The sequence below is a fragment of the Nannobrachium achirus genome, assembly GCF_963921795.1.
Source record: "Nannobrachium achirus genome assembly, chromosome: 9".
In the NCBI taxonomy this organism is placed as follows: domain Eukaryota; kingdom Metazoa; phylum Chordata; class Actinopteri; order Myctophiformes; family Myctophidae; genus Nannobrachium; species Nannobrachium achirus.
Genome location: NC_137818.1, coordinates 60,565,418 through 60,588,764, shown reverse-complemented (window position 1 = coordinate 60,588,764; position 23,347 = coordinate 60,565,418).

The following is a 23,347-nucleotide window of genomic DNA, read 5'->3' as shown; positions in this document are numbered from 1 at the left end:
CATCAGAGGCTCATCCACAGACTCTGATGCAGCAACGGGCAAAGTTTCTGCAGGGGACGGTGGGCGGACAGAACGCCAGTCTGGCAGGACAGCAGCGTTCTTAATGAATCTTTCGTCTGGGATCTCCTCAGAGGTCCTCAGACTGTCGTCGTTGTCCTGCTGCTGCTGCTGCTCCACCACCACCTCCTCTTCCTCTCTCTTCCTCTTCCGGTTAGTCTCCGAGGGTGAAAGGGGAACAGCTGGTCCCTCCCCGTCTGACTGGAGCCTCTTGTACCGTTTCCTCCTCCTGAGGAAACTCCCGTCGTCGAACATGTTCTCCGACTGCGGGTCCAAGGTCCAAAAGAAGCCGCTGCCCTTACCGGTGTTGACACCTGGCTCCCGGGGGAGTTTCACGAAGGCGTCATTGAGATACATGCTATTGCGGAGAGACAGTTGCCAGGTAGTAAACTCTCTGTAGTAAGGGAAGCGGTTGATGATAAATTCATAGATCCCGTTCAGAGAGAGCTTTTTCTGCGGGCTCTGGAGGATGGCCATGGTGATGAGGGCGGCGTAAGAATAAGGTGGCTTTCCTAGGAGGTGCTTTGGCTTCTGGATCGAATACCTCGAAGCTGCCTTCTGGTTCTGGCCTTTCTTCACAGTGGGGTCAGGGGTCTCCACTTCAACGGGGGTGACCACTTCAATGGGGGTGAACACTTCAATGGGGGTCTCCACATCAATGGGGTTCTCCAGTTCAATGGGGTTCTCCAGTTCAATGGGGTTCTCCAGTTCAATGGGGGTGTCCACTCCAATGGGGGTGTCCACTTCAATGGGGGTGTCCACTTCAATGGGGTTCTCCAGTTCAGTGGAGGTGTCCACTCCAATGGGGGTGTCCACTTCAATGGGGTTCTCCAGTTCAACGGGGGTGTCCACTCCAATGGGGGTGTCCACTTCAATGGGGGTGTCCACTTCAATGGGGTTCTCCACTTCAATGGGGTTCTCCAGTTCAATGGGGCTCTCCAGTTCAATGGGGTTCTCCACTTTAATGGGGGTCACCACTTCAATGGGGGTCTCTGTTGCTTTGTCGCTTCGTCGTTGGGTCCTCATGGAGAGGTGGTGGTAGCAGTACCCCTGCCGCTGCAAATCCTTACAGCAGTCCTTGTGGGAGCACAACGGTCTCCATTGCTTGCCATTGAACTTCTTGCGTAAGCCGGTGTGCAGGCATATCACATCGCCCTTCTTAGGCTTGGGCTGTGTGGCCTTGCACAGGTGCTGGGTGGAGGACGTCACACCAGAAACCAAGACTCTTCTTACTCCGCCGCTGTCCGAGGAGCGCTTTCCTGCTCTGGAGGAGACAGCGGTGGTGGCTGAAGAGATGGTTGGGAGAGGATGGAGCTTGATGGTTGGGAGAGTAAGCAGCTGGAGTGCCATCGCCATCTGCATCCTTGTGTGATCGCTGTTCTCTGAACCGCTGATTTCATTCCTCGTCGAACAGGTTGTGGAGTGGGAGGATGAGGAAGATGACGATGATGAGGTGTGGTCCTTGTTTTCCGGGGACCAGCTCCTCTTCTCTTCTCTCCTCCTTCTCCTCTGTTCGGCAAGGTGAAGGAGGCAGTAGCCCCGTCCCTGGGACTCCTTTGGGCACGTCTCTTTGGAGCACAGTGTCCTCCACTGTTTCCCGTTGAACTTCTTACGGACGCCCGTGTCACAGAGGAGCACAATGTCACCTTTCTTGAAGATCTGACCCATCATATTGGCTTCACAAAGGTGTATTATTAGTTGGCAGGTTCACCAGAGGTTCTCAATATGATGATCTCACTCTGTTGTCATCTGCATGTAATCTGCATGCTTTGTGGTCTATTTATACTGACATGTCAGTGACGTGGCATAAACAATCCGCCACGTCACAAACGCGCTCATTGGTTACTGTACAGTGTACGTTTCCATGGAGATCAACAAAACTGCACCTGCAACCGTAGCCACGCCCCCCACCGCACGCGATGATGGGGAAGACGCGGCTTCTGATTGGCTGAAACGGGCTCGGGAGCACTGGGCTGCGTGCGCGTGAACCGCGCGCGAGCCGAAGTAAACAAACACCGATCCGCGGTGAAACGTTGCCGAGGTGGGGCGGGGCTTGGGGTTTACGGTAAGTGAGTTGCCTGGCTGGTAAACACAGAAGAGTCGCGGTTAAAACACTAGCCGACGGCAAGGTTCAAAACAAAGGGCGAGAGTTTTACCGTGAGTCGGTGTTTACGTCCGGGCTGGAAGGCCTAATAAAGCAACCCACAATCGCACAGGCATGGACATTCAGTAGGCCTACTGCATTTTTACCTTACTTTTACTTGAATAAAAGTATCAATAATGCAATGTAGTACTCTGTTATAATTTAAAGTCCGGAATTCAAAATACAAAAAGTATTGGAATCCAAATGTACTTAAAATATCAAAAGTAAAAGTACTACTCATTATACAGAATGTCCCATTTCAAGTTTTCAAAAAATTGTTGAAAATTGCAGATCTACAAGCTCACAATGCAAATATATGTAGGGCTTAAGTGGTGGTTACGTTTTGAAATAATAATCAAAATCTACAAAGTAACTGTAAAGTTTTCAGTGGAGTAGCCTAAAGAGTAATATTTGCCTCTGAGTGCACTGTGTAATGAAGTACAGTAGTAAAAGTGTTGGAAATACTCAAGTAAAGTACAAATACCACGACGTTTGCTAGAAACGTGGCTTTTTCCTTTTCAAACTTGAACTTGTATCTGATTGACATACATTAAATCAACATGTACATGCGTTGATCTAATTGTTTTTTGTTTACAGCGCTGTAGTCTGCTTCATATAAAGTTAGAACTTCAGATCAGATTCCATGTAGTCATTAACGTTTCAACGGTGCAACTTGTTGTGAGATGATGATGATCAATATTGCACAGTCGACTGTAATTGCGACCGAAGGTCGCAGTATACCATGAGAAATGTCGCAGCTTGTCTCCGTCTGTCTCTGTCTGTCTGTGTCAGTCAGTCAGTCAGTCAGTCACTCAGTCAGTCAGTCACTCAGTCACTCAGTCAGTCACTCAGTCAGTACACATTTTTACAGTCTATTTGTTCCCTTGTCACTGTGACATCTCTCTGACACATCATGCTCTGATGTCACAGAATGGGTTTGCTGCTGGCTTGATGTCCCTTTTATGCCCATATATTTTTGACCCATATATAGTTGACAATGTGATGTCAGAACATGCCCATATATGGGCATTCCCAGATCACACTTGCAAATTAATTACATCCTTGTCCGTTTTAGTCTATGTATTGCTGGAGTTTTTTTTTTCAAGCCAAGGACCCCCTAGAGATGAAGCAGGGACCCCCCCACTCGACATATTGTATGTAGCCTATAGGATTGTGGTTCAGATTAAACTTTTTCATAGATTTCATAATGTGTATTTTCAGACAGTTAACCACTTTAACCCTCAATACTTGGAAAACTTGTATTTGGTCTGTTCTTATTTTCCCTCTGCCGTACACAAACCTCTTTAATGAAAATATAGCCCATGGTCACAGCGCCTGTAGCTGAGGCATTGTGAGAATAGTGATGTTAGGGTTCAAGTGGTTAATGTAAAAACTAAAAAGAAAGGAAAAAAGGTCCCATCACAAAGATTTTGTGCGGCCCCCTGTAGTAACTCTGAGGACCCCCTTGGTGACCTGTTAAAGACCCCTGGTCACTCATCAGATAACTATCTGGCACATATTCCTTTCCAACATGTCAAAATAATGTATGAATAGATGTCTGTTTTGTTGGCTTGGCTGTTTTTGTTTTTCAAGTCGTTATTTGTTCCATCTGTACAGATAAGCAAAGAATATGTACAATACATTGTCTCCACTTTTGGGTCCACACACATCTGTCTTTTTGTTCACGTTTAGTTCTTCACCAAAGTCAATGAAGATGGTCTGGAGGAAGACTTCTACGAGACTGGTGTGAGAATGAGAAGTTACTGTTGGCTTTCGTCATCTGTCATGTTACTGTCAGTGTCAACTCAGCGGACAGGACACGAAGACACTTCAAGTCAATGTAAGGACAATTTTGGTGCCAAAATGTGATATTGTAGGGCTAATTTCATTGTGGTCTTATTTCTTCTTCACTGTAATGTACAAGCAACATTCTTGTTTCAGGACACTTAGTTGGAAGTCTTCCGAGTTCTGAGTATAATATTTAGATATGATAGAAAATAACAGTAATGAAAATGCATCAGAAATACATTCAGTTTTGAGTTGCGGACATTCCTTCTGTTTTAGTCAGACCAAGCCTTTTACTGTTAGTGGATGTTAACAAGTAATTAACTCTTGATAATGAAAAGAAATGCACATTATTTTGATGAGGAACTTGGGACAGAAAATATGTAATCATGTCCTCTTGTGGTTTCTCCAGGTGTCTGTATTCACAGATGAGACTTTTGCAGGTCGCCTGCCACCTACCACGACATGAAACTAAAATACAGACACGCACACCACAACAACAATGTACACAATGTTTGTCGGGCTCCTGTCTTGCACCATCTTCCATCTGGGAAGAAGAGAATCAAATGGAGACGAAGAGACTCCACTTCAGCGTCTGTGTGTCCGTCTGGCTAATCTCGCAAAGCACTTGGCAGACTGAATTTCTTGTGCACACTGCCAGTAGGCCAGAGAAGTAAAACTCTGAACATTTTTCAAATATTGTTTTTTTTATGTGTGTGTGTAAAGTGTAAATATCTTTTCCCTTTTTTCTGGATTCTTAATCTCAGATCCACTGTCTCTCCATTTTTGGGCAATACACGTGACATCAGATATCCACATGGTCACTACTTAAACCCTATAACGCAGGGGTCTTCAACGTTTTCAGGCCAAGGACCCCTTAGTTGAGAGAGAGATGAAGCAAGGACCCCCCACAACCTTTTCATAGATTCCATATTTTTGACAGCACTATCATTAGTGTGTTTTGGAATCATGTCAATTTGTGTTTGCAGATATTTAACAGCTTGAACCGTCAATACTTAAAAAAAACTTGAACTCACTCTGTACTTAGTCTGCTCTTTTTCCCCTCTACTCTAAAGCTATTTGCCGAAAAAAAAGCTCACAACGCCTCGCGCTTGTGAGCTTGTAGATCTGCTATTTTTGTCTGAATAATTCTCAGAATATGGACGCTAGGGTTCAAGTGATTAATATAAAAAAGGAGGAAAAAAAGTTTCTATCAAAGAAACAGATTGCAGCCAAAGTGCAGATTTGGACACCAACTTGTTTGTGTATCCTGGATTCAAATTGCCACGTTTAATGCGCACTCCGTCGCGAGCCAAGGTTACGTGACAAAAGGACAGATCTACAAGCTGCAACGAAGTCTGAAGCTTGTAGATCTGTTCTTTTTTTGGCACTGCTACGGAGAATCAATTAGGTCATAGTTCTTTGATCTTGCGTGAAGCTGGTGGTCCACACTGGTCCATAACCAACACGAGACTAAAACTATTTTAAACTTAAATAACGTTAACTATATGTATGATATTCATGGCATTAATTGTATAGTGCTCCACAATAATACTCCATTTAATAACAACAACTACAATTCCATTCATTATTTCCTCATCAATTTCAGGTGCTGTACATCATTGGTTATCAAAGTGGGGTCCGGGGACCCCCATGGGCCGTTGAGAGAGCTCCAGGGGGGTCCCTATTCCCCAGCTAAATGATAGTTAGGAACCAAATGGACCCTTTTGGGTATGTAACTCAAAGAGTGTACAAATGTAACCAAATGGACCCGGTTCAACATTGATTTTACAATATAAAGTGGGGTCTCAAAGATAGAAATGCCATTAAATGGGGGTCTGTAGCCTAATGTATGTCAAACTGGGGGTACTTGAAATTAAAATGGTTGGGAATCACTGCTAGAGCCATACAAATCTTGGGGGTCCCTGGAATATCTTCAAATGGCAGTAAATAGGTGTCAATTCGGGGGTCCTTGACATGAAACAGTTTGAGAACCACTGCTGTAAGCCTATGATGAAGGTGCTGAACTTGATGGGTGAAACAAACATTATCTTTCTTTCTTTCTTAGACATACATTGATAGGCTATATAAGCTTTTTAAAAGTTGTTAATTCAATCATAATAACAATATTGTTATTTATTCGCGACCCCGACGTTTGGGAAACACTGTTGGACCAGCGATCAGTGGTGTAGTATTGATAAAAGTATCAATACTGCAGAAATACTCTTTTACAAGTTAAAGTCCAGAATTCTAAATGTACTTAACTAATCTAAAAAGTGTGACAAATAGCTCAGAATAAGTTGATTAGAGTCTTAACTGAATCTGAATAGGCCTACCCACAGCTTAATTCTACTTGAAAATATCTAAAAAGAAAAGTAGCAGCAATAAAAGCTCACAAGGTGACAGTCTATGAGCTTACAGATCTGCTATTTTCTTTTTACATTTTTGAAGTCCAAAAGGCATTCAAAAGTATGGAAGAGCTGGGTTACAGGGCTGACATTTAATGAGAAACAGTGGATGCAAGTGCCTTTCATACATAATAGTGGCCACAGGATGTCTGGTGTTTACTGACAATAAACCTTTTTCAAGTGAAAAATCACATGATGCAATGCATCACAGATACCTTACCTAAACTTTAAGGTCAGGTGGATTAGGTGCTATGACTCTTACTTTGGCTCTGCTGGTATACAATTTTATCTGTTGTCCCATTGGCTAAGAAGGGCTATAGTTTTTGTATGTGTTATGAGGCCACCTGGTGGATCTGGGGCGCAACTGCCTTGGATAAAATACTCATGTGCTGCTCATGCATAGCACAGAACCACCAAGCTCCCCAGAACAGTACCTATGAGAAATACATGCAGAAAAATATGTGTCTGCTTACTTCTGTGTATGTAGGCGTGTCATCGTAGCTGAGAGAACGATGATGCAGGGACCCCCACTACATATTGTATAGCTGAGAGATGAAGCAGGGACCCCCACTACATATTGTATAGCTTAGAGATGAAGCAGGGACCCCCACTACATATTGTATAGCTGAGATGAAGCAGGGACCCCCACTACATATTGTATAGCTGAGAGAGAGGTGAAGCAGGGATCACCTCTACATATTGTATAGATGAGAGATGAAGCAGGGATCACCACTACATATTGTATAGATGAGAGATGAAGCAGGGATCACCTCTACTGTAGAGGTGATCCCTGCTACATATTGTATAGATGAGAGATGAAGCAGGGATCACCTCTACATATTGTATAGATGAGAGATGAAGCAGGGATCACCTCTACATATTGTATAGATGAGAGAGAGATGAAGCAGGGATCACCTCTACATATTGTATAGATGAGAGATGAAGCAGGGATCACCTCTACATATTGTATAGATGAGAGATGAAGCAGGGATCACCTCTACATATTGTATAGATGAGAGATGAAGCAGGGATCACCACTACATATTGTATAGAGAGAGGGATGAAGCAGGGACCCCCCACAACATATTGTATAGCTAAGAGAGAGATGAAGCAGGGACCCCCACTACATACAAACTGAACAGAACTCTGACCACAGGACTCTGGCGATCAATCGATACCTTTGGAACCACTATATTAATGGAAGGTATTTCTCATGCTTTATGTTCAAAAATCTGAACTAACCCTTTAAGGCGTCAGCTAATAGGGATCCGTATAAATAAACAGGCTCCAATTCACTGATGAAGCTTTGCTATTTGTTCAATACAGTATGAAGACTAGCGGTGATAGTAGCATGTCTGCCAGAGCCTGTAGATCAGACCCGACCAGCTCCATCACTGTCACTCTTGAAAACCCAGTTGTATAGGTTGGTTTTGATGATCTGACTCCTGCCTTGGCCTTGAGGTTTAAAAAAATATAACGAAATTGGCACAACTTGTGTTTTATATCTTCAGAATAATGGGATTGAGCCTTTGTACAGGGAAGACTATGTGCAATAATGTTAGCAGGATGTAAATGCATGGCTGGTTGCATCCTGGAAGCAGGAATGGGAGGCCGCGACCCCCAAAATAATCATATTTTAACTGGGAGTTGAGGCATTACATTATGTATAGCATGATTCTATTGTGAAAATAGCTGATCTACGAGCATGTAGATCGTCTATTTTCACAATTTCTGCCTCTAATATTTGACCAATATTCAATTTGTCATTTTAGAGGTATTAAAACGTCCTCAAATTGTCACTTTAGAAATGTTGATACACCCTATATACACTTAAACGTTATGCTGGTTTGTTTATTGTTAAGTTAGAAAACAATGTTGCACATTAAGGTAATCGTCTGGGGACCACCCAAAATAATTCTTAGCCATTTTGACCAATCTTTCAAAACCCACATAATATTCTGTATTATGACGACAATAGTACTCAATAGCTTTAAGAAAGTGAATGTCTAGTTTTCAAAATTATGTTGTTCAGTTCTATATAGAAAAGTATGTTTGACCAAAATATGCCCTCTGAGGAAATAAATCTGAGAAAAACACGGTTTTGTAAATGATACTGTATCAAGCTGAAAACTTACTTGATCTTTTTATTTTTGACTTCAATGACTTCTATGATGTTTCTTCAAAACAATTACAAAAGAATAAGACAAATAAGTGTTTCTTTTTTTCTTTTTCAATCAAGTGCATTTTTGTTCAGTTCACATTGTGTCGGTGTGTCGGTGGCTTTTTCACACAATCCAAAATACTTTCTTACATTCAATATTGTAGTGCAATAGTGATTGCCTGGGGGAAAAAAAGCTTTTTACAGACTTTCAGTAGTAGTCAATACTTTTCAAAACAAATAAGAGAAAGAGAATACTAGAAAGTAGAAGAGTGTGTGTGTGTGTGTGTGTGTGTGTGTGTGTGTGTGTGTGTGTGTGTGTGTGTGTGTGTGTGTGTGTGTGTGTGTGTGTGTGTGTGTGTCTTTTTCATAATCCACCTCATAACACTTCGTGTGTAATGGCACTAAACACACAGTGCACATAAACGCTGTTTCACTCCTTTTGCTCCTTTTTGGAACAGAACTTGCAAACCCTTGTTGGGTTCTCTTTGAAGAGGGTGCGCGGAATCTTGGTTACTACATGGTTTGTTGGCGTAGGTGGGATACCGACTGAGAGCCTTGACTGGGGACCAGGCCCCCTTGGTCTTCTGGTGGGACGTGTTGGGCTGGTCCACGCTTTCACAACACTTTCAATCAAACCCAGCTTGCTTCGAATGGCCCCCTCAGGATTTCTCTTCTTGTACAGGATGAAAGCATTGAAAATACAGATCTGGAACAGGTAGAAGACCAACTTATTTGTCCATTTGCAGTTCTTCCAACTGAACGGATAATAGGAGATGTTTACTCCGGTCTTGGACTATCTAAAACATCTCCTATTATCAGAGGCAGACTTTGAACAGCCTGTCTGTCCCATAATCACTGTAGTGGAAAAAACCAGAGGATGAACTGAAATGGGTTTCGTGGCACCCACAGACAATACTGAAGATGTGAACCATGACCCCCACTTTGAGCCCATCGTGTCTCTTCCAGAGCAGGAGGTGAAAACGCTGAAGGAAGACGAAGAAGAGCTTTGCTTCTGAGAATGACCCTCCAGAGTGGACACCAGTTCGGGTTTCCAAATGATGCCAGTCAGAAACAGGAGGCCAAGGAATGTTTTTAGTTCTTCAACTGTGAGCTCCTGCCAGTCGTTGATCCTGAGTGTGGCATCTCTGGGGTCTGGGCAAGGCACTGTTCAGCATAAATGTTGGTCTGCTCACCAATACCACTCAGCAAGTCTTCGGTCCAAAACGGGCTGAGGTTGGTCGGACTGGATGGTTGCAGCATCGCTGATGAGTCCAGGTGTAGCTGTAAAAGGGAAGTCTGCAGGCTGCCAAGCCACCTCTGCACTGAACCATTCACCGTCTGTCCTCTACCTAGAAGTAAAGAAAAACATATCCATTTACAACACAATACATTTAGTCTCTCTCTCACTCACACACACACACACAAACACACAACTAGAGATTGCAGATTGATCGTTGAGTGATCGCAATCGGCCGATAATGCCTCTATCGGCTTTGACCGGTATCAGCTTTGCCGAAGCTATATCAGCCATTTTCACAATATTTATCTGTCGGACTGAATGTAACCTCAGCTTCAACTCCTATAAGTTGAATTGGATACTAAAGGACCTCAGCTTGCAATCTCCTAATGTTTACACTTAATATACAATGTCAATGTTTTGTAAGAAGAATCATTAAATATATAAATGCTGCTACAGTAACAATAAATAGAAGAATTTATGGATTAGACGCTGTGATCGGGAATATCGTTATCGGCGGGTACTGATTCCAGTTGATCGGTATCAGTCCCAAAAATGGAGCATCTCTACACACAACTGTACAATAAAACACATTATCTCTCGCTCACACTACAATAAAACACATTTTGACACACACACACACACACACACACACACACACACACACACACACACACACACACACACACACACACACACACACACACACACACACACACACACACACACACACACACACACACACACACACACACACACACACACACACACACTTTCTTAACTTGCTTGTCTCTCCTGGTTTTCCCAACAGGTGGTACAGATGCTGCAGGCTCCCTCTCCACATCTGAAAAAAAAAACACACACACAAAATGATGTGCACAAAATAAAATCTTTTTTTTTTTTTCAAGTTTTCTAACTTGAATGACGGTCTTAGTTGCCATGTGCCAGTGAAAATCATTGAACAAAGACACAGTATACAAATGGAACCAAATGGACCTGTTTAAACAGGGGTTGACACTAAGGTCTCAGAGGCACTTGGCCATCGGGCAAGTACAGGTCATGTTCTACTTGCCCAAAGGTCATTCCCACTTGCCCAAAAGGTAAATTGTCCATTATAAAATGATAGGTAAGATTTTAATTAACATTTAATATTTCTTTCTTTACTTTCTGGGGCTGTGTGATAAAAAAAGAAAAAATATATACCTCAATACCTCCAAATCCCTACACTAGCTATGATTGAATACTAAGTCTATGGTTTCACACTTGTTATTTTGTATATTTTTTTAAAACGGTAAAACAGCACATTATAGATAAACGGTGCCTTTATTTTACATTCCACAGACCAGAAGACCGAGCGCTCTGGCCACATTCAGGTGTTTAGACAGATATCTGGTGTTCTGTTTATAGACGGTTGCGTCCCCTCTCAAACTAGCATTTGCCCGGTCGGGCAACCTGAAAGCAAACTCCACCTGCCCCAAAGTTTTATTTACCTGCCAGGGGCAGGTGGGCAAACCTTAGTGTCAATGCCTGTTATATAACAATAATCTTACCTCCCGAGCCATCACGTGACTCTTCATGATAGTCATCATCACCACCACCACCACCACCACCGTCTGACTCCGAGCCTAAATAACAGATGAAGTACAAAAAAAGAACAAATTGATTTACACTTTTATCTAGAGCAACTTAGATTATAATATAAAATAATATATATATAATCATTTATCTCACGATTATAAAATAAAGTCTTACAGGCAAATTTTGCATCTGGGATGTATGCCTCCGGTGCGTCTCACTCGGCTCTCACTGAGGTCACAACCATTCACCGGACCCGTCAAAACAGCAACGTCTGAGAGCTGTACGGACTCTCCACCATCTGTGAAAGATTGAATTGAAGAGACAGAGACGCACAGGTGTTGTTGTGGCTGGTGTCTCGTCCTCTGGAGCGCTTCACTGCTTTGGTTTCTTGTGAGGATTTCTGTAACATGTTTGTTTTAAGGGATGAGGTTGCTAACCTCATTCCCAACCCCCAATATGGAGGACTAGGGATTGTCCTTAGTCTGACCCCTGCCCTTTGGGTCACTAAGCTTCTCCACCAGCGACAAGGTGACAATCCATGGGAGAAGTCCGATTTAGTCGTTGCCAATTCCCAACTGATCCCCAAGTGTCCTGCAGTTCCTGTTGCTGCTACAGTATAAACTGCTATGTGCATCAGCAGCTTCTGCATAGCAGCAAAAAGAACACGATCACTTGATCCTCACCAGCTTCCCACCCCCTAACTGTTATATTTGTTATAGCAATGTGCTAATAAACTAAACTAAACTAATCAAACACTGCCAAATGTGTTTGTTGGAGCGCCCGGCCAAGCTGGAGGCACCGCTGCTACTGGGTATTAAACCCAGCCGTCTGCAGTGGCGGGAGAGGGTGTGATTTTACCTCTACCACACCCAGACGCTCCATACTGTTTTTATTGTGTGTGTGTGTGTGTGTGTGTGTGTGTGTGTGTGTGTGTGTGTGTGTGTGTGTGTGTGTGTGTGTGTGTGTGTGTGTTAGATATAGAGTTAGTTAGTTAGTAGTGTTAGTTAGACAGACAGACACACCTTTTTTTTGTATTTTTTGTTTTTGTATTTTTTTTGTATTTAGTTTTTGTTTTTTGTATTTATGTTTTTGGATTGTTTACAGTAACAAGGGAATCAAGACAAACACATCAAAGTAACAGCCCAGTAGGAGGGGGCATTAAAAAGTGCCTTCATTTGAAGAGCCAGGCTCACTGACAACTAGGTAATGCAGGTTCCTTCATGCTGCGGTCATCCACGTCCATGTCCATCAGGAGCGGTTAGTAGGGCTCAACTAACCCAGCTCAACTGGAGGACCTCTGAGCGGTCAGAAGAGACTCCTCAATCACTGACAACTAGGTAATGCAGGTTCCTTCATGCTGCGGTCGTCCATGTCCATCAGGAGCGGTTAGTAGTGCTCAACTAACCCAGCTCAACTAGAGGACCTCTGAAGAGACTCCTCAATCAATCCAGACAAATACAAATCAGTTTGGCATCTCAGTGGGGCGGCATCACAAAGTGAATTCACTTGAAGAGCCAGGCTCACTCACTGGCAAGGTAATGCAGCTTTCTTCATACTGCAGTCGTCCATGTCCATGTCTACATCCTCGTCCACCAGGAGAGGCTAGGAGTAGGGCTCAACTAACCCGGCTCAACTGGGTGGAGCTCAGTGACCAGTCAGACTCAATCAATCAAGACAAATACAGAGCAAAGTGACATCTCAGTGGGGGATTCAAACCTGGGACCCATCAGGCTCATTGGCAAGTGGTAGTACAGCTGTCTTCAGTCGTCCATCCTTACTGGAAACACGTCCACACACACCAGAAGTAGGGCTCAACTAACCTATTTCAACTGGGGGGACCTCTGTGACCAATGAGAAGAGACTCCTCACACATGTCGACTTCCACTTAACTGCTAGCTCTGAACTAAATAAGATCTGCTCCTGGCTCAATGACAACTAACTATCATACACCTGGGTAAAACAGAATCCATCCTCTTTGGATCAAATCATAACCTTATCAAGGTCGATAACATCACAGTCAAAGTGGGTGACAATGTAATAATGCAAAAAAGAATTGGGTTGCATCTAGTGAAAAGAGGACTACAAAGGTAATGAAAAAAATGAACCAACAAACTTGTTTCTAACAGAGGATGGTGATTAACAATACACGGAAGACACTAGCGGGTGCACTCATTCAGCCCCTATGACTATGGAGTCCACGTACGGTATCGCGAATCCGCGATGCCTCAAAGGCCCCCAAAACAAGGCTCCAAACACCCCGGCTCACCTCACCGCTATTCACTTTTCAAGTGTGGGGTGGCTCAAAGTAGATGACCGAGTACAGCATCTTACAATGGGCCTGGTGTACAAGATACACTACACCACTAAGATACCAATGCACCCGACAAAATACTTCCAAAACGTCAAGGATGTCCACAATTACAACACCAGGGGTAGCTCCACAGATCATCTTCAACCCAGTTCGGCTCTAACAAGGGTTAAATTTGTTCTCCTGCTATACCACTTAAGTGGAACGCCCTACCGAAGGCCTTGCAGTGTAAATCCCTAACTTCCATTAAAAAACTATTACAGGCGGCTTCTACTCGAAACTGGTAACAGTAAACCTAGCCTAACCATACCTCCCCCTGACCCTTCAATTGTAAATACCATTATTTTGCATTGTACTTTAAGACAGTTTTTTTAACAAGTTAAAAAAGGATCTCAATGTAAATAAGCAAGTGCTTTCCTGAGCTTATCCTTTTAGTTGACCTTATACCAGTGAACTGTACCGTCATGAAACTGTACCCTTTCCTATACAAACGTCTAATAAATAGTTACTACAAACTACAATCAATCTACAAACTACAATCAATCAAAACCATTCAAAATTTACTTTCAGGGTTCAATTAATCAAAACCATTAAAAATTGACTTTAAGGGTTGCCTACCACTTACCTTTGAAAATTCATTCAATATTCCATATTGGTCCAATTTGCTCGTGGGATGGCTCAAAAGATGTGCACAGATGTCATCTCCTTGGAAAATAATTTGCCTCGATCCAGTCCAAAGTTAACGTGATCCGCATGAACTTTTCGTTCCAGTGACGTCGTCATCCTTGGACCTTCATTCTACCTTGAAATGTATTGCTGATCCATAAGCTTGCTAACAGTGCCATCCAGTGTCACTTTCCACCACTCAGCCAATCCACTCCCATTATATGGACGTTTTCAACATCTTCAACGCTTCTAGGTGACCTCCCCGTTACCCCAGAAGTACTTGGAGATCCATAAGTGTTGACAGAGTAAAAAATAAGGAACTCCTCAAACTTTAAATCTCGTCAAACTCGTCATGCAGCACCCAATGAGGTAACAACCACCTACCACCGATGTGCTGTAACACCAGCCAAAGCGCTCCAAGGCAATCCTGACACAACAAAGTGGAGAATTCAATTCTGTTGCCCAGCTGATGGAAATGCAGCTGCCTTCATATGCTACAATCTTGCCAAGTCGGGCCAGGGTATCTATACTGTCAGGTCCTCCTCTTCGGGGGTTGATACTCAGCTCCTCATCTCCAGGATGAAAGGAAGGCATTCCAGTCAACGGGGGCCCCATCGTCTATGGGGCTGGTGCTGCTCAGCGGCTCGCTGCTGTCCACACTCAGCTCCCCGTTCAAGGTCGAAGCTGCCGAAGCAAGGAGCTGACTCAGCTGTTGGTCCAGACCGAGCTCCCTGCTCGAGGTCGAATCGTGGCTGCCCAGGTCCAAGTCCCAGTACGTCAGATCTTCCTCTATGGGGCTGGTGCTGCTCAGTGGCTCCCTGCTGTCCACACTCAGCTCTCCGCTCAAGGCTGAATCCTGGAAGTCCAAGTCCGCCAGGTTGTCCTCTTTGTGGCTGGTGCTCAGTGACTGCCCGCTGCCCAGACTCGGGTCCCCACTCAAGGCTGAAGCCACAGAACCAAGGATCTGACTCAACTGATGCTGAACAGAGCTAGGAGGGCATGGAGGCACACAGGGGACAGTGGAGGTAGCATCACTGCAGAGCTCTGGGCCCTGTGGCTGTTGGATAGGAGGGGGTGGATGGCTGTGTTTGGACTGTGGCTCCTCGCTGTCCAGACCGAGCTCCTTGCTCACGACCCAATCCAGGTAGCCATCCAATTCCGAATCAAATTCCTCTTCAACAGACCCCAGCTGTTTCTGTTCTTCTGCACGATGGGGGACTTTGGCCATGCAAGCTGTAGCGTCTGGGCCTCGCCGCTTCCTCTTGAGCCTGCCACTCTCCAGGGGTGGACTCTCCAGGGGTGGGCTCTCCAGGGGTGGACTCTCCAGGGGTGGGCTCTGCAGTGCCGGGTCAATCTGGATGGAGGTCATCCGCTTGTTGAAAGCACGGAGAAGGATGCGCTCAGCATACTGCTGGTTGACTGTCCAGTAGCCTCCCTTACCGCTGTCATCTTCCATCCGAGAGAGAGTGGTGAATTCCTTGATGGTGCACAGGTTGTGCCGGACGGAACTCTTCCACGAGTTGGGATTGCGGTGCAGGCGGTAGTAGGCGAAGTTGTCCATCATCCACTGGTAGATGTAGGAGACGGTGGTCTGCCTCGTCCCACTGGCTTGCATGGCCATGCAGATCAGCATGGGGTAAGTGAACTTGGGTCTTCCATGGGCGTCGTGTGGCACGATGACAGTGAGGCTCTGCTGTGTCCCGCTGCAGACCGCTGGCGTGGTGTTGGTGGGTGCCAGGTCGCCGGCCAGAGGGGACAAAGGCTTCTCAGAGGAACCCGGCTGGTGGCAGCGGAAGACAGGAGGTTGTTGGTGGTGGTGGCCGGACGGCTGGGATCCTCCGCCGTTGGCTCCAGGGATGGAGAAGTCACAGGGCAGTGGCCTTACCAGCAGCCACCGCAGGCTGGTCAGGCTGCCATCCACGTCCCTAGAGAAGGAGGCGCTGTCCAGTTCCTTGGGTGTCCAGGTGGTGGTCGCCATCACCTCAGGCCGCGGGTCTGCACGCCACACGGGCAGCATGGCTACTACTACTCTACTCTGAAACCTCTGCTCTCTCTCAGACGTCCTTATTCCTGTGTGTGTGTGTGTGTGTGTGTGTGTGTGTGTGTGTGTGTGTGTGTGTGTGTGTGTGTGTGTGTGTGTGTGTGTGTGTGTGTGTGTACACTTGTACTGGCTCTGACTCCGGATAAGCGGTTGAAGATGGATGGATAGATTGATGGTCTGTTGGTGTCCTCTCCTCGTCCTCCTTATTCTCCTCCCTCTGCTTCCGGCTCACTGAGGAGAGAAAAAAAAAAGAGACCTAAAAGATTAGTACATATAGCTCACACAAAATTATAAAAACACAGTGAGGGTCACATTTGATAGCAGATAACATGGCCTTTCATTTTAATTATGTTTCTGTATTTGTAATCGATTACGACTTACAGTACTAAAGTAAAAAGTACTTTGGTAGTAATTATGAATGGCCTATTTCAGAAGAAAATCTCTCAAACTTTGTCAAACCTTTTCAAAGTAATGTATGATATAGAGCTTAGTAGTTCATTATTTTGTTTTGTATTAATAATCTAAATCTGACAAGGGCCTCTGGTTGCACTTAACACAAGAATACTTCATACCACGCATTACAGCAGTATCTACTGTCAAAAATGAACACTTAACACAAGAATACCGGTACTTCATACCACGCATTACACTTGCGTGGTATGACACATCTACAAGCTTTTTGGCAAGCAACCTTGTAGTTCATGTGACAGATTTAGAGCCTGCTGCATTTTGTCCCCGTTTCAAATTGAACATAACATGTGACAAGTGATGGCCAAGTTAATTTAGCCAGAATGAGACTGTAAGACCTTTAACTAATTTAACCATACAATCAAATTTGGCCCATTATAGCTAATCAATAAATATTAAATGACATGTTACCCCCCAAGTCTCTTTTGCAAGCACAATATGCGCTAGCCAAGAGGCAGACATGTTATGTTACATACATTCCATGCTTAAAACTGAAAACTCCATAAAACACTTACTGTAGTGTACATACTGACAACCAAACACCACTAAAATTGGAGTCACTAAAGCACACATGGGCAACGTAGAGCCCAACCGCAACCGGCCCTTTGACCATCTCAATCCGACCCGCACATTCCTCAAAAGGAAAAACTAAATGTACACCCCCCCATAAAATCTAAATTCTAAAAAGGCAACAGCATTATGTTAATTGTTTTGAAGCAAATGCATTTAACTTTATTACAATTAATAGTAATTAATATTTACATCCATATTACATCAAAGTGTAATCAAATGTTACAAAGTTAATTGTTTATAATGTAACAAGGAAAAGGTCTAACCTAATAAAAGGTGTTTTATTAGTAACCTACTAAGTCATTAATAACTACAGTACATACTATAGCCAAATTTAAAAGTTAATACTGAATTGAAGTGGATTGTTTTATGTAGGCTACAGTAAGTAATCTTTTCATCGTAACCCCAGAGTACACCAGAGTGATAAAATACAGCTGTAAAACTGTCAACCAAATTCATGCTGTTTTAACTAAATGCAAACTTCAATCCAATAAATTGTCCTGTGTGGCCCTTGGCTGACTTTATCAAAGACAATGTGGCAGTTTGGATTGAAGGTCAAGGTCATTCAGTCCAAAATGAAATACTACTACTGCATACTGCCTGCATACTTTTTACTTTTGACTCCAATACATTTCTATAAAGGGATATTTCAAATAAAATAGCAATAGTGAAAATAGCAAATCTACAAGCTCACAATGCACCAAATCACTTGTAGATCTGACATTTCTATAAAGGGATATTTCAAATAAAATAGCAATAGGGAAAATAGCAAATCTACAAGCTCACAATGCACCAAATCACTTGTAGATCTGAAAAGGCTATGAGAGAAGTTTCCCAAGGATAGTTATGTAAACGAAGATGTATTAATGCTGTACCATAGGTGAAGCTAAAGATAACCACGAAATAGACTACAGTAAATATTAAGTACAATGACGGGTCCTTCTGACCTAGCCCTGAATACAGGACTCTCATATACATGAGATGAGAGTCCTGTATTCAGGGCTACTTCTGACCATAAATCCCAATCCAGAGCAACATGGTAGAGGACAGTTTTAACCAGTACAGTGGGCAAAGCAAATCTATAATCGATGTGTCACCATGACCATAATCCAGCAGAGATTAAAAAAAAAACACACACACACTGAGACCAAGACCAACAAGCAAGAGGGGGAACAATGTAATTCTATGAAGAAAAAACGCATTACATTTCAGTTTAAAGCATCAATGTGGTTTGAAATTGAGCTTGTCATCTTAAACCAAATACCAAGCTACCAAAAGGCACCCAAGCAGTTCAAACTCAAAGCTTAACGGATATGTTTGACAAGCGAAAAGACGACTTGAGTGATTCCCCAACGACAATATGCTGTGAGCCCCCCCCCCCCTTTTTTTTTTAAAGAAAACATTGTCTAACAATCACAAAAACTCACCCACCATCACCATAACAGTTCAATAAGCGACAAGCGACACGACGATTTGAGTGATTCCCAACGACATGCTGTGAGCCCCGCTTTTTAAATTAAAACATTTAGTTAACTGTCATAAAAACTCACCTAACATCACCATAATAGTTCAATATGACAAACGACACGACGATTTGAGTGATTCCTAACGACAACATGCTGTGAGACCCCCTTTTTAAATGAAAACATTAGTTAACTGACAACTGTCACAAAAACTCCCCCAACATCACCATAACAGTTAAAATATGACAAGCGACACGACGACTCGAGTGATTTCCCGGCAAACGACAACATGCATGTCATTTTTTTAAATCAAAACACTGGCTAACGGATATCAAAACTCACCAAACATCACCATAAACTCAAATATGACACAAGCTCCAAGCGGCAGGACGACAGCGAGTGACTTCCAATGACAACACGCTGTCATTTTTCAAAATGTAAACACACAATTCAGTTAAGATAGCATTTTGAAGAAAAATGGTAACATGTCAACTTACCCTCTCGGTAGAACTGGCTGACGGTCGAGTCAACCGTCAACCAGTCGTCGACCGGGTCGACGAGGAACTTGACTTCGACGCCCAAAAAAGGAAGAAAAGTCAAGTGTCAAAACTGTCCAAACTGTAGATGAAGGTGAAGGTGAAGTTGAAGGTGAAAACCGCTCAAACGAGTTCGTTAGGTTGGGTTGAAAACCAAGACAACGTCTCAAGTCGGAGCTGGTGATGCGTGACTGATCCAGTTAAGGTTCTGAAAGCATCTGATCTGACAGCTCCTGAACCGCTGGTGTCATTTAAACACCTGCGCCTGGTCCACGCGCGGATTCGCGCAACGCCATTGGCCCGCTGATTGCTACGCGTGTGCACACGTGACTGAGTCGGCCAATCAGCGTGCTCCTTCCGCTCCTTACCATCTCCGGTAAAAATCAAAACATGCTCAGTAATTTATTTAATTTCGGCTTTTTGTTCGTTTTAGGCCCACTTATTTACCAAATCCAGGTATTATTAAATAATTATAATTATCAATTAATTTAATTCGTATCTTTTAAATTGTATTTAAAGTTTCTGGCTGGGCTGCTCTGTGGACATACGGTACTCTTTTTCCATACCAATGAATTAGCAACAATGGCTAACTACAACGAGACAAGGCCGGTAAACAACCCGACTACCCGGGCCAGACCCACATAACCATATCAACATCTAAACATAATGCATTTCTCACTAATAATGTAGTCCAGAGTCATTCCAATACATTATTATTAAATTATCCACCAACGACGAGAAGGGAAAAAGTATCTTGTGTAATTTACAATACTCACAAAACGTGTGGCGCCCTCTACTGTTGATAAGTAGCTTGTGCAGACTAACGTGTGTGTGTGTGTGTGTGTGTGTGTGTGTGTGTGTGTGTGTGTGTGTGTGTGTGTGTGTGTGTGTGTGTGTGTGTGTGTGTGTGTGGATTGCCAGGCCACCAATGATGAATAATTTTGTTCTCATAATGACTTGCCTCTTGGTTATTTTAAAATAATAATACAATATTCACATTATCACATACATACATAGCATTGGCTTCCAGACAGAGATTTTCCTCCAGGAATGCATCTGATTGTATTTAAGCTGCACTCCCGTTTCTGACCATAAGAGGGCAGCGACAGACTTTACATTTAAGGGTACATGTTAACATGAGCGTAACACAATCTCTACTGTATGTGTTCTACTCTGTAGCCTATTTATGTATCATGATTGCTTGTATTTGCATTGTGACCTTGGCAAATGTTGTGTGATGCAGCGGCTTGGAGATCAACGAGACCATTCCCTTGCTGAAAGATGGCATCCATTTGATCCTATATAATAACTAATACCGTAATTTGGATTTGGTAGTGATTTCAACCAGTAAAATGCCAGTTTATGCCACACTCGAGCGTGCCAGAATAGGGCCTGACTTGGAATGTAGATGTAGTCTAACAGCTTCGTGGCCCCGTGGAGGCGCTATTCTACATCTAACAACATAATTAATAATAACATATGTGCTTTTCGTTTGTTGTGACTCTATCACCACCATAATCACCATAATGTAAAACAAAACAAAAAATCTTAGAAAGTAGGCGGTCCTTTGTCGTCAGTAAATGATGATGATTGGCGCATGAGGCTGTCACTTTGTGCTACCCCCCACAGCAACGATTGGACGCCGTCATCGAATCCAAGACAGAGGATTGGCTAAAGGATGCATGTGTGCGTGTCTCCAGTGGTCCTGATGCAGCTGTGTGAATGGTGCTCATCCATCCATCCATCCTCATCCAGATAGGCATCAGCTGGACCGAACCGAGTGTCCGTGCATGAAAGAATCACAGACGTCTCCCCAGCAGCACTATTATAAGGGACGTGTCCCTTATAATAAACGGAGGACGCTAGAAGGCTATTCGTGCTGCTTACCGGAACACACCACAAGAAAACGCTTCTTTGAGACGGTAAGTTAGCTTTATTTTCTGGTGGTGGTCAATGTGTCCCTTTGCGAAAAAAGAGCTGATCTACAAGCTAACAACGCGACTCGTTGTTAGCTTGTAGATCAGCTCTTTTTCGCAGTTAAAATGGACACATTCGTAGGCTTACGGTCAAGTAGACTATGTTGTTGATGTTGAAAACTATAAATCCTGCCGACTAGGACACTAGGTTAATTAAACAAGCTCGAGCAAGCACATACAGTGTCAAATGATCAGTAGGCTAGAGCCACTGTACTGTAGGGTTGTACTGTACTAAGGCTGCAGCACGCCGATTCCTTTCAAGTTAACCTAACCGGCATATATCGCTATAGCCTACGCTTTATCGTGCAGCTGTGATGACAGCCAGGAACGTCTCCTCGCAGCTGGGTCGACTGCATTGCGGAGAGAACATGCCTCATAGAAGGACATATGATGACATATAAGATTAAATTAATCGGTTCAGTGCTCTCTCTGCAGGCGTAATTCGGGGTGTTTTTGTGTCATGGTCTATAATAGCCGACCAGTATAGGCCTCCTAGGCTTCTCTTCTGTAAAGATTATTTGACCTGCACATCCTTGTGATTTTTGTGACGTGATTTGCATTTATCCCAAATTAACATGTGTTTTTTTTATATAAATAACCTACACATCTGATGAATAATGAATTAAAGTAGTTTACCTATTATTCATATTATTCTGATTCTGACCTATTATTAGTCTATTATTAATGCAAAAATCATGCATATCATGACATGTGTTGTTAGTTGCTTTATGTGTTGTATAGTCACATTGATTGATTTGAAGACTTTATTAGAAGAAGTTTGCATAGGAAAAAGTACAGTTTCATGACGGTACAGTTCACTGGTACAAGGTCTACTAAAAGGAGATCCTAGAAAAGACTAAGCTTATTTCTACAGGAAACCATTTAAGTATCTCATATAACATTGAATGACAGATGGATAGAACACAGTACTATGCAGTAGATATAGTCAGGAAAAAAGTGTTTGATAATGTCCCCACATGCTAACATAAACATACAGTATACTAGGTTTGATGTTTACCTGCTACCCTTGTAACTTTGTAGCACTCATTGCTCTCTATTCAAGTGACATGACCAGAAAAAAACCTGAAGTGGACTAAACAGTTATTATTATTTAACTTATTGTTTGTTGACAGGGTTCTGATCTCTTGTTGGATAAGAAGGGCATCTGACAATGATTGTTAAATAGGCTCAGGCTGCTACAGTATACTGAGATTTAAAGTTGCATTCCATGACAGGCACTATATGACTGACAATTCAAAAGGTTTGCATGATATGTGTATATATGATCACCAGATTTATAGCGAGACAGACAGTGGGCATACAGTGTATATGTGAAATAGTATAGCTCACTGCAGTGGTTCTCAAATAGTGGGGCCTGGGGACCCCCAGGGCCAGGGGTCCTTGAAGGGGGGTTCTAGCCGGGGCCAGGGGTCCCTAGCAAGAGTATTAGGACCCTACTGAAGAATGAACACTGGTTTCTTCTCAGCTCCACTGGTTTTACTGCTTCAACGTTTCGATCCGGTTGGATCTTCTTCAGGAATATATTATATCATATTATTCCTGGTTCCATTTGTATACCCAGGGTTGTGGGGGTTCGTGGGCCTAAAGGTTTGAGACTCACTTGCTCACTGAACATATACTTACAGGGTTCCCACGGTCATGAAATTCCTGGAAATATTTTGAAATTAGAAAAATCTTTTTTCAGTTCTGGAAAAGTTTTGGAATTTATCAAGGGTCCTGGAAAGTCCTGGAAAAATAGCTATGCATTCTCTTTGGTTTTTAATTTTGTTAATACCTCTGAAATGACCAATTTAACATGGGCCAAATTGTCAAAGATATAGAGGCAGAAATTGTGAAAATAGCCTTTGCGAGGCGTTGTGAGCATGTAGATCTGCTATTTTCACAATAGAACCGTTTTATACAAAATTCCTCAACTCTTAGTGCTCGGCA